The sequence below is a fragment of the Lutjanus erythropterus genome, chromosome 23 (assembly GCF_056507025.1).
Source record: "Lutjanus erythropterus isolate fLutEry1 chromosome 23, fLutEry1.hap2, whole genome shotgun sequence".
Taxonomy (NCBI): Eukaryota; Metazoa; Chordata; class Actinopteri; order Lutjaniformes; family Lutjanidae; genus Lutjanus; species Lutjanus erythropterus.
The window spans coordinates 28,455,602-28,467,445 of record NC_139339.1 but is presented as its reverse complement, the minus strand read 5'-3'; the positions used below and the strand labels follow the sequence as shown (position 1 = coordinate 28,467,445).

The 11,844-nt window shown below is 48.7% G+C and overlaps 1 non-coding gene across 1 annotated transcript; it reads right to left on the bottom strand.

Moving 5' to 3' along the window:
- Nucleotides 1-741: 741 nt before the first annotated feature.
- On the bottom strand, nt 742-860 carry LOC146306345 (5S ribosomal RNA). The gene has a single exon (XR_014769162.1). It is a non-coding gene; the product is annotated as a 5S ribosomal RNA (ribosomal RNA).
- Between the last annotated feature and the right edge of the window lie 10,984 nt (nt 861-11,844).

The window sequence follows — 11,844 nt, the reverse complement described above, 5'->3', positions numbered from 1 at the left end:
AGGTCGGGAAGTGGGTCAACCAGAACCTCGAGGACTCTGGTGCATACCTCGACTGGTTTCGGGGGATAACTTTTGAAGGGATGGTGGTAGAGACTTGAAAGTAAGCTCTGCACCCCCATTTTTGAGCATTACGGATCCAACGGTGCCACCCTCGAGTCTCTACGAGGTCGGGAAGTGGGTCAACCAGAAACTCACCACATCTACGGTAAGTGAGCTGCTGCACCCTTAAACCTGCTGTCCAACATGTCGTAGACATTATTCTAAAAGCTGCAATTTAAAAATAAATCTGCAGATCATAGGCCATGTCTTTGACTATGTTTAAAGTTTCTGTGAGTTGAGGACAGCAGTTACACCTCCAAATGATACACATAACATGCATGTTGCAGAGAAAAATCTAATCGATGATGGGTATTTGGAAAATTTTATTAAATGATCTACAACTGTAGTTAATTTTGGAATAGTTTCTGTTGATGGACTGTATCATATATACTTCTCAAGCTACATGCTATATGTATTTACATGAGCGCACACAGTCTTTGGGGAGTGAGAGACTATTGTTTTTGGAGCTAATCATCCAGAGTTAATGAGAGCAGAATTATTCTGAACAGTCAACTTATTCTCTTCTCTCCTTGAAATAAGGAATAGTTTTGTGAGGCTGATAACTGATGTAATTGAGAGTCCAGAGACATACAAAAATCTGCATCCACTGAGGAGGCAGCAGCGCCCTCTGCTGTTTGAAAAAGCTTACAGCACCTGGTATTCCCAGGCGGTCTCCCATTCAAGTACTAACCAGGCCCTACCCTGCTTAGCTTCCGAGATCGGACGAGATCGGGCGTGTTCAGGGTGGTATGGCCGTAAGCGAAGGAAACAGGGACAAAGACAAATTTTAAAGGTGCTGAGAAATCACACTGTGCAGACTTTGTGTATGAAAATGTAGAAATAGATTTAAAACATTTATTAATTCATATGTTTCTCAATTACCTTTTTAAAAAAAACAAAACAAAAAAACTATTACGCGTATTTATTGTTTTAGTCTTTTTTTAACCATATTTAGCTCACTAGCCAATCAGGTTTTCGGGGGATAACTTTTCAAGGGATGGTGATAGAGACTTGAAACCAAGCTCTGCACCCCCATTTGCGGACATTCCGGTTCCAAGGGTACCACCATCGAGTCTCTACGAGGTCGGGAAGTGGGTCAACCAGAACCTCGAGGACTCTGGTGCATACCTCGACGGGTTTTCTGGGGATAACTTTTGAAGGGATGGCGGTAGAGACTTGAAATCAAGCTCTGCATCCCCATTTGCGGACATTCCGGATCCGACGGTACCACCATCGAGTCTCTACGAGGTCGGGAAGTGGGTCAACCAGAACTCTGGTGCATACCTCCATGGGTTTTTGTGGAATAACTTTTGAAGTGAATGTGGTACAGACTTGCAAGCAGGCTCTGCACCCCCATAACTTGTCTGTACACACACACACACACACACCACACACACACGCACACACACACACACACAAGTGAACACATCAGAATGTTAGGTGGCTGTGATGTCATCAAAGGGAATGTGATGACGTCACAGACCCTGTGCTTTGATCTAGCATGGGCTCTGTGATGACATCAGTGTTAGGTTATAATCCGAGCTGATGGTAGAGACTTGAAACCAAGCTCTGCACCCCCATTTTTGGACATTCCGGATCCAACGGTACCACCCTCGAGTCTCTACGAGGTCGGGAAGTGGGTCAACCAGAACCTTGAGGACTCTGGTGCATACCTCGACTGGTTTCGGGGGATAACTTTTGAAGGGATGGTGGTAGACATTTGAAAGCAAGCTCTGCACCCCCAGTTTTGAGCATTCCGGATCCAACGGTGCCACCCTAGAGTCTCTACGAGGTCGGGAAGGGGGTCAACCAGAACCTTGAGGACTCTGGTGCATACCTCGACTGGTTTCGGGGGATAACTTTTGAAGGGATCATGGTAGAGACTTGAAACCAAGCTCTGCAACCCCATTTTTGGACATTCCGGATCCGACGGTGCCACCCTCGAGTCTCTACGAGGTCGGTAAGTGGGTCAACCAGAACCTTGAGGACTCTGGTGCATACCTCGACTGGTTTCGGGGGATAACTTTTGAAGGGATGGTGGTAGAGACTTGAAACCAAGCTCTGCACCCCCATTTTTGAGCATTCCGGATCCAACGGTGCCAACACTGAGTCTCTACGAGGTCGGGAAGGGACTGAACCAGAACCTTGAGGACTCTGGTGCATACCTCGATGGGTTTTCGGAGGATAACGTTTGAAGGCAAGGTGGTAGAGACGTGAAACTAAGCTCTGCACCCCCATTTTCGGACATTCCGGATCCAAGGGTACCACCATCGAGTCTCTACAAGGTTGGGAAGTGGGTCAACTAGAACCTCGAGGACTCTGGTGCATACCTCGATGGGTTTTTGTGGAATAACTTTTGAAGTGAATGTGGTACAGACTTGCAAGCAGGCTCTGCACCCCCATAACTTTGGCTGTACACACACACCCACACACACACTCACCCACCCACACACAAACACACACACACACACACACACACACACACACACACACAAGTGAACACATCAGAATGTTAGGTGGCTGTGATGTCATCAAAGGGAATGTGATCACGTCACAGACGCTGTGCTTTGATCTAGCATGGGCTCTGTGATGACATCAGTGTTAGGTTATAATCCTAGCACCATGTCATTATCATATCTCCACTGGTTTTTGGGGCATAACTTTTGAAAGGATGGTGGTAGAGACTTGAAACCAAGCTCGGCACACCCATTTTTGGACATTCCGGATCCAACGGTGCCAACCTCGAGTATCTACGAGGTCGGGACGTGGGTCAACCAGAACCTTGAGGACTCTGGTGCATACCTCGACGGGTTTCGGGGGATAACTTTTGAAGGGATGGTGGTAGAGACTTGACACCAAGCTCTGCACCCCCATTTTTCAGCATTCCGGATCCAACGGTGCCACCCTCAAGTCTCTACGAGGTCGGGAAGTGGGTCAACCAGAACTTTGAGGACTCTGGTGCATACCTCGACTGGTTTCGGGGGATAACTTTTGAAGGGATGGTGGTAGACACTTGACACCAAGCTCTGCACCCCCATTTTTGGACATTCCGGATCCAACGGTGCCACCATTGAGTCTCTACGAGGTCGGGAAGGGACTGAACCAGAACCTTGAGGACTCTGGTGCATGCCTCGATGGGTTTTAGGAGCATAACGTTTGAAGGAAAGGTGGTAGAGACGTGAAACTTAGCTCTGCACCCCCATTTTCGGACATTCCGGATCCAAGTGTACCACCATCGAGTCTCTACAAGGTTGGGAAGTGGGTCAACCAGAACCTTGAGGACTCTGGTGCATACCTCGACTGGTTTCGGGGGATAACTTTTGAAGTGATGGTGGTACAGACTTGAAACCAAGCTCTGCACCCCCATTTTTGGACATTCCGGATCCAACGGTGCCACCCTCGAGTCTCTTCGAGGTCGGGAAGTGGGTCAACCAGAACCTTGAGGACTCTGGTGCATACCTCGACTGGTTTCGGGGGATAACTTTTGAAGGGATGGTGGTAGACATTTGAAACCAAGCTCTGCACCCCCATTTTTGAGCATTCCGGATCCAACGGTGCGACCCTAGAGTCTCTACGAGGTCGGGAAGGGGGTCAACCAGAACCTTGAGGACTCTGGTGCATACCTCGACTGGTTTCGGGGGATAACTTTTGAAGGGATCATGGTAGAGACTTGAAACCAAGCTCTGCAACCCCATTTTTGGACATTCCGGATCCGACGGTGCCACCCTCGAGTCTCTACGAGGTCGGTAAGTGGGTCAACCAGAACCTTGAGAACTCTGGTGCATACCTCGACTGGTTTCGGTGGATAACTTTTGAAGGGATGGTGGTAGACATTTGAAAGAAAGCTCTGCACCCCCATTTTTGGACATTCCGGATCCAACGGTGCCACCATGGAGTCTCTACGAGGTCGGGAAGGGACTGAACCAGAACCTTGAGGACTCTGGTGCATACCTCGATGGGTTTCGGAGCATAACGTTTGAAGGAAAGGTGGTAGAGACGTGAAACTAAGCTCTGCACCCCCTTTTTCGGACATTCCGGATCCAAGGGTACCACCATCGAGTCTCTACAAGGTTGGGAAGTGGGTCAACCAGAACCTTGAGGACTCTGGTGCATACCCCGATGGGTTTTCGGAGGATAACGTTTGAAGGAAAGGTGGTAGAGACGTGAAACTAAGCTCTGCACCCCCATTTTCGGACATTCCGGATCCAAGGGTACCACCATCGAGTCTCTACAAGGTTGGGATGTGGGTCAACTAGAACCTCGAGGACTGTGGTGCATACCTCGATGGCTTTTTGTGGAATAACTTTTGAAGTGAATGTGGTACAGACTTGCAAGCAGGCTCTGCACCCCCATAACTTTGTGTGTACACACACACCCACACACACACTCACCCACCCACACCCACACACACACACACACACACACACACAAGTGAACACATCAGAATGTTAGGTGGCTGTGATGTCATCAAAGGGAATGTGATGACGTCACAGACCCTGTGCTTTGATCTAGCATGGGCTCTGTGATGACATCAGTGTTAGGTTATAATCCGAGCACCATGTCATTATCATACCTCCACTGGTTTTCGGGGGATAACTTTTGAAAGGATGGTGGTAGAGACTTGAAACCAAGGTCGGCACCCCCATTTTTGGACATTCCGGATCCAACGGTCCCACCCTCGAGTCTCTACGAGGTCGGGAAGTGGGTCAACCAGAACCTTGAGGACTCTGGTGCATACCTCGACTGGTTTCGGGGGATAACTTTTGAAGGGATGGTGGTAGAGACTTGAAACCAAGCTCTGCACCCCCATTTTTGGACATTCGGGATCCAACGGTACCACCATCGAGTCTCTACGAGGTCGGGAAGGGACTGAACCAGAACCTCGAGGACTCTGGTGCATACCTCGATGGGTTTTCGGAGGATAACGTTTGAAGGGATCGTGGTAGAGACTTGAAAGTAGGCTCTGCATCCCCATTTTTGAGCATTCCGGATCCAACGGTGCCACCATCGAGTCTCTACGAGGTCGGGAAGGGACTGAACCAGAACCTTGAGGACTCTGGTGCATACCTCGATGGGTTTTCGGAGGATAACGTTTGAAGGAAAGGTGGTAGAGACGTGAAAATAAGCTCTGCACCCCCATTTTTGGACATTCCGGATCCAAGGGTACCACCATCGAGTCTCTACAAGGTTGGGAAGTGGGTCAACTAGAACCTCGAGGACTCTGGTGCATACCTCGATGGGTTTTAGGAGCATAACGTTTGAAGGAAAGGTGGTAGAGACGTGAAACTTAGCTCTGCACCCCCATTTTCAGACATTCCGGATCCAACGGTGCCACCATCGAGTCTCTACGAGGTCGGGAAGTGGGTCAACCAGAACCTTGAGGACTCTGGTGCATACCTCGACTGGTTTCGGGGGATAACTTTTGAAGGGATGGTGGTAGAGACTTTAAACCAAGCTCTGCACCCCCATTTTTGGACATTCCGGATCCAACGGTGCCACCATCGAGTCTCTACGAGGTCGGGAAGGGACTGAACCAGAACCTTGAGGACTCTGGTGCATACCTCGATGGGTTTTCGGAGGATAACATTTGAAGGAAAGGTGGTAGAGACGTGAAAATATGTATTACACTTCAGTTAATGAAGTCTCCAAATTCATTAAGAAATCCAAATCGTAAACCTGTCAATTAGACCCTCTTCCCACTGTCCTTGTAAAAGCCACCCTCCCCTCTCTGTCCCCTCTCATCACTGACATCATACACTCTTCCCTTATCACTGGTGTTGTTCCTTCTGCCCTCAAATCAGCTGCTGTAACCCCAATACTCAAGAAACTTGGTTCAGATCCCAATAACCTCAATAACTTCCGCCCAATCTCAAATCTTCCATTCATTTCCAAAATTCTTGAAAAAACAGTTGCTGCTCAACTCCACACCCATCTTTCCTGCAATAATTTATATGAACAATTCCAATCTGGTTTCCGTCCCTTCCATAGCACTGAAACAGCACTCCTTAAAGTCACTAATGACCTCCTCCTTGCTGCTGACTCCGGTTCACTATCCATTCTCCTTCTGCTTGATCTGACCGCAGCCTTCGACACAGTTTCACACACCATCCTCCTGAACAGACTTTCCTCTCTTGGCATCACAAACACACCTCTTAACTGGTTTCATTCATATCTTTCAGGCCGCACTCAGTTCATCCAGTTAAAATCATTCACCTCCCATTCAGTCCCCGTCACCTCAGGTGTCCCCCAGGGCTCTGTCCTGGGGCCCCTGCTGTTCATTATTTACCTTCTCCCCCTTGGTCACATTTTCCGCAAACATCATATTCACTTTCATTGCTACGCGGATGACACCCAGCTCTGCCTTTCAGCCAAACCTAACTCCACATTCCCACCCTCGTCCCTCACCAATTGCCTTCTTGAAATACAATCCTGGTTCACCTCAAACTTCCTTAAATTAAATTGCAATAAAACAGAACTTCTCTTAATAGGCACAAAAACTATGCTAAATAAACTCCATAATTTTTCTATTCCCCTCGATAACTCCTCCATCTCTCCCTCCCCTCAGGTTAAGAGTCTGGGTGTCATCCTCGACAGCACCCTCTCCTTCGCCTCCCATGTCAATAACATCACTCGGTCTGCCTACTTCCATCTTCGTAACATCAACCGGCTTCGTCCTTCTCTTACCCCTCACTCAACTGCTGTTCTTGTTCACAGTTTGGTCACCTCCCGTTTAGATTATTGTAACTCTCTTCTCTTTGGCCTTCCGCATAAAACCCTCCATAAACTACAACTGGTCCAAAACTCAGCCGCCCGTATCATTACACGCACCCCTTTAATCCATCACATCACACCTATTCTACAACAGCTACATTGGCTCCCCATCACACATCGCATCAACTATAAAATACTCCTCCTTACCTTCAAAGCTGTCCACAACCTTGCCCCTACATATCTCTCTGACCTCCTCCACATTGCTACACCTGCCCGCACCCTCAGATCCTCTTCTTCCATCCATCTCATCGTCCCCCCCGCCCGTCTTGTTACCATGGGGAGCAGAGCATTCAGCCGCTCTGCTCCCCAGCTCTGGAACTCACTCCCACCTGACCTCCGTAACACAGACTCACTACCACATTTCAAATCCAAACTCAAAACCCATCTGTTTAAACTGGCTTACTCCCTCTAATCACATTTGCATTGTCTAATTTTAAACTGTATTTTTTTTATTTTATTGTCTTTTTAATATTGTGTTTGCTTTTATGTTGATGATGTAAGGTGACCTTGAGTGTCAAGAAAGGCGCCTATAAATAAAATGCATTATTATTATTATTATTATTATTAAATAAGCTCTGCACCCCCATTTTCGGACATTCCGGATCCAAGGGTACCACCATCGAGTCTCTACAAGGTTGGGAAGTGGGTCAACTAGAACCTCGAGGACTCTGGTGCATACCTCGATGGGTTTTTGTGGAATAACTTTTGAAATGAATGTGGTACAGACTTGCAAGCAGGCTCTGCACCCCCATAACTTTGTCTGTACACACACACCCACACACACACTCACCCACCCACCCACCCACACACACACACACACACACACACACACACACACACACACAAGTGAACACATCAGAATGTTAGGTGGCTGTGATGTCATCAAAGGGAATGTGATGACGTCACAGACCCTGTGCTTTGATCTAGCATGGGCTCTGTGATGACATCAGTGTTAGGTTATAATCCTAGCACCATGTCATTATCATACCTCCACTGGTTTTCGGGGGATAACTTTTGAAAGGATGGTGGTAGAGACTTGAAACCAAGCTCTGAACCCCCATTTTTGGACATTCCGGATCCAACGGTGCCACTCTCGAGTCTCTACGAGGTCGGGAATTGGGTCAACCAGAACCTTGGGGACTCTGGTGCATACCTCGACTGGTTTCGGGGGATAACTTTTGAAGGGATGGTGGTAGAGACTTTAAACCAAGCTCTGCACCCCCATTTTTGACCATTCCGGATCCAACGGTGCCACCATCGAGTCTCTACGAGGTCGGTAAGTGGGTCAACCAGAACCTTGAGGACTCTGGTGCATACCTCGACTGGTTTCGGGGGATAACTTTTGAAGGGATGGTGGTAGAGACTTGAAACCAAGCTCGGCACCCCCATTTTTGGACATTCCGGATCCAACGGTGCCACCACTGAGTCTCTACGAGGTCGGGAAGGGACTGAACCAGAACCTTGAGGACTCTGGTGCATACCTCGATGGGTTTTCGGAGGATAACGTTTGAAGGGATGGTGGTTGAGACTTTAAACCAAGCTCTGCACCCCCATTTTTGAGCATTCCGGATCCAACGGTGCCACCATCGAGTCTCTGCGAGGTCGGGAAGGGACTGAACCAGAACCTTGAGGACTCTGGTGCATACCTCGATGGGTTTTCGGAGGATAACGTTTGAAGGAAAGGTGGTAGAGACGTGAAAATAAGCTCTGCACCCCCATTTTCGGACATTCCGGATCCAAGGGTACCACCATCGAGTCTCTACAAGGTTGGGAAGTGGGTCAACTAGAACCTCGAGGACTCTGGTGCATACCTCGATGGGTTTTCGGAGGATAAAGTTTGAAGGGATGGTGGTAGAGACTTGAAAGCAGGCTATGCACCCCCATTTTTGAGCATTCCGGATCCAACGGTGCCACCATCGAGTCTCTACGAGGTCGGGAAGGGACTGAACCAGAACCTTGAGGACTCTGGTACATACCACGATGGGTTTTCGGAGGATAACGTTTGAAGGAAAGGTGGTAGAGACGTGAAAATAAGCTCTGCACCCCCGTTTTTGACCATTCCGGATCCAACGGTGCCACCATCGAGTCTCTACGAGGTCGGGAAGGGACTGAACCAGAACCTTGAGGACTCTGGTGCATACCTCGATGGGTTTTCGGAGGATAATGTTTGAAGGGATGGTGGTAGAGACTTGAAAGTAGGCTCTGCACCCACATTTTTGAGCATTCCGGATCCAACGGTGCCACCATTGAGTCTCTACGAGGTCGGGAAGGGACTGAACCAGAACCTTGAGGACTCTGGTGCATACCTCGATGGGTTTTCGGAGGATAGCGTTTGAAGGAAAGGTGGTAGAGACGTGAAAATAAGCTCTGCACCCCCATTTTTGACCATTCCGGATCCAACGGTGCCACCATTGAGTCTCTACGAGGTCGGAAAGGGACTGAACCAGAACGTTGAGGACTCTGGTGCATACCTCGATGGGTTTTCGGAGGATAACGTTTGAAGGGATGGTGGTAGAGACTTGAAAGCAGGCTCTGCACACCCATTTTTGAGCATTCCGGATCCAACGGTGCCACCATCGAGTCTCTACGAGGTCGGGAAGGGACTGAACCAGAACCTTGAGGACTCTGGTGCATACCTCGATGGGTTTTCGGAGGATAACGTTTGAAGGAAAGGTGGTAGAGACGTGAAAATAAGCTCTGCACCCCCATTTTCGGACATTCCGGATCCAAGGGTACCAACATCGAGTCTCTACAAGGTTGGGAAGTGGGTCAACTAGAACCTCGAGGACTCTGGTGCATACCTCGATGGGTTTTTGTGGAATAACTTTTGAAATGAATTTGGCACAGACTTGCAAGCAGGCTCTGCAACCCCATAACTTTTTCTGTACATACACCCACACACACACTCACCCACCCACCCACACACACACACACACACACACACACACACAAGTGAACACATCAGAATGTTAGGTGGCTGTGATGTCATCAAAGGGATTGTGATGACGTCACAGACCCTGTGCTTTGATCTAGCATGGGCTCTGTGATGACATCAGTGTTAGGTTATAATCCTAGCACCATGTCATTATCATACCTCCACTGGTTTTCGGGGGATAACTTTTGAAAGGATGGTGGTAGAGACTTGAAACCAAGCTCTGAACCCCCATTTTTGGACATTCCGGATCCAACGGTGCCACTCTCGAGTCTCTACGAGGTCGGGAATTGGGTCAACCAGAACCTTGGGGACTCTGGTGCATACCTCGACTGGTTTCGGGGGATAACTTTTGAAGGGATGGTGGTAGAGACTTTAAACCAAGCTCTGCACCCCCATTTTTGACCATTCCGGATCCAACGGTGCCACCATCGAGTCTCTACGAGGTCGGGAAGGGACTGAACCAGAACCTTGAGGACTCTGGTGCATACCTCGATGGGTTTTCGGAGGATAACGTTTGAAGGGATGGTGGTAGAGACTTGAAAGTAGGCTCTGCAGCCCCATTTTTGAGCATTCCGGATCCAACGGTGCCACCATCGAGTCTCTACGAGGTCGGGAAGGGACTGAACCAGAACCTTGAGGACTCTGGTGCATACCTCGATGGGTTTTCGGAGGATAACGTTTGAAGGAAAGGTGGTAGAGACGTGAAAATAAGCTCTGCACCCCATTTTCGGACATTCCGAATCCAAGGGTACCACCATCGAGTCTCTACAAGGTTGGGAAGTGGGTCAACTAGAACCTCGAGGACTCTGGTGCATACCTCGATGGGTTTTTGTGGAATAACTTTTGAAATGAATGTGGTACAGACTTGCAAGCAGGCTCTGCACCCCCATAACTTTGTCTGTACACACACACCCACACACACACTCACCCACCCACCCACACACACACACACACACACACACACACACACACACAAGTGAACACATCAGAATGTTAGGTGGCTGTGATGTCATCAAAGGGATTGTGATGACGTCACAGACCCTGTGCTTTGATCTAGCATGGGCTCTGTGATGACATCAGTGTTAGGTTATAATCCTAGCACCATGTCATTATCATACCTCCACTGGTTTTCGGGGGATAACTTTTGAAAGGATGGTGGTAGAGACTTGAAACCAAGCTCTGAACCCCCATTTTTGGACATTCCGGATCCAACGGTGCCACCCTCGAGTCTCTACGAGGTCGGGAAGTGGGTCAACCAGAACCTTGAGGACTCTGGTGCATACCTCGACTGGTTTCGGGGGATAACTTTTGAAAGGATGGTGGTAGAGACTTTAAACCAAGCTCTGCACCCCCATTTTTGGACATTCCAGATCCAACGGTGAAAACCTCGAGTCTCTACGAGGTCGGTAAGTGGGTCAACCAGAACCTTGAGGACTCTGGTGCATACCTCGACTGGTTTGGGGGGATAACTTTTGAAGGGATGGTGGTAAAGACTTGAAACCAAGCTCTGAACCCCCATTTTCAGACATTCCGGATCCAACGGTGCCACCATCGAGTCTCTACGAGGTCGGGAAGTGGGTCAACCAGAACCTTGAGGACTCTGGTGCATACCTCGACTGGTTTCGGGGGATAACTTTTGAAAGGATGGTGGTAGAGACTTTAAACCAAGCTCTGCACCCCCATTTTTGGACATTCCGGATCCAACGGTGCCACCATCGAGTCTCTACGAGGCCGGGAAGGGACTGAACCAGAACCTTGAGGACTCTGGTGCATACCTCGATGGGTTTTCGGAGGATAACATTTGAAGGAAAGGTGGTAGAGACGTGAAAATATGTATTACACTTCAGTTAATGAAGTCTCCAAATTCATTAAGAAATCCAAATCGTCAACCTGTCAATTAGACCCTCTTCCCACTGTCCTTGTAAAAGCCACCCTCCCCTCTCTGTCCCCTCTCATCACTGACATCATACACTCTTCCCTTATCACTGGTGTTGTTCCTTCTGCCCTCAAATCAGCTGCTGTAACCCCAATACTCAAGA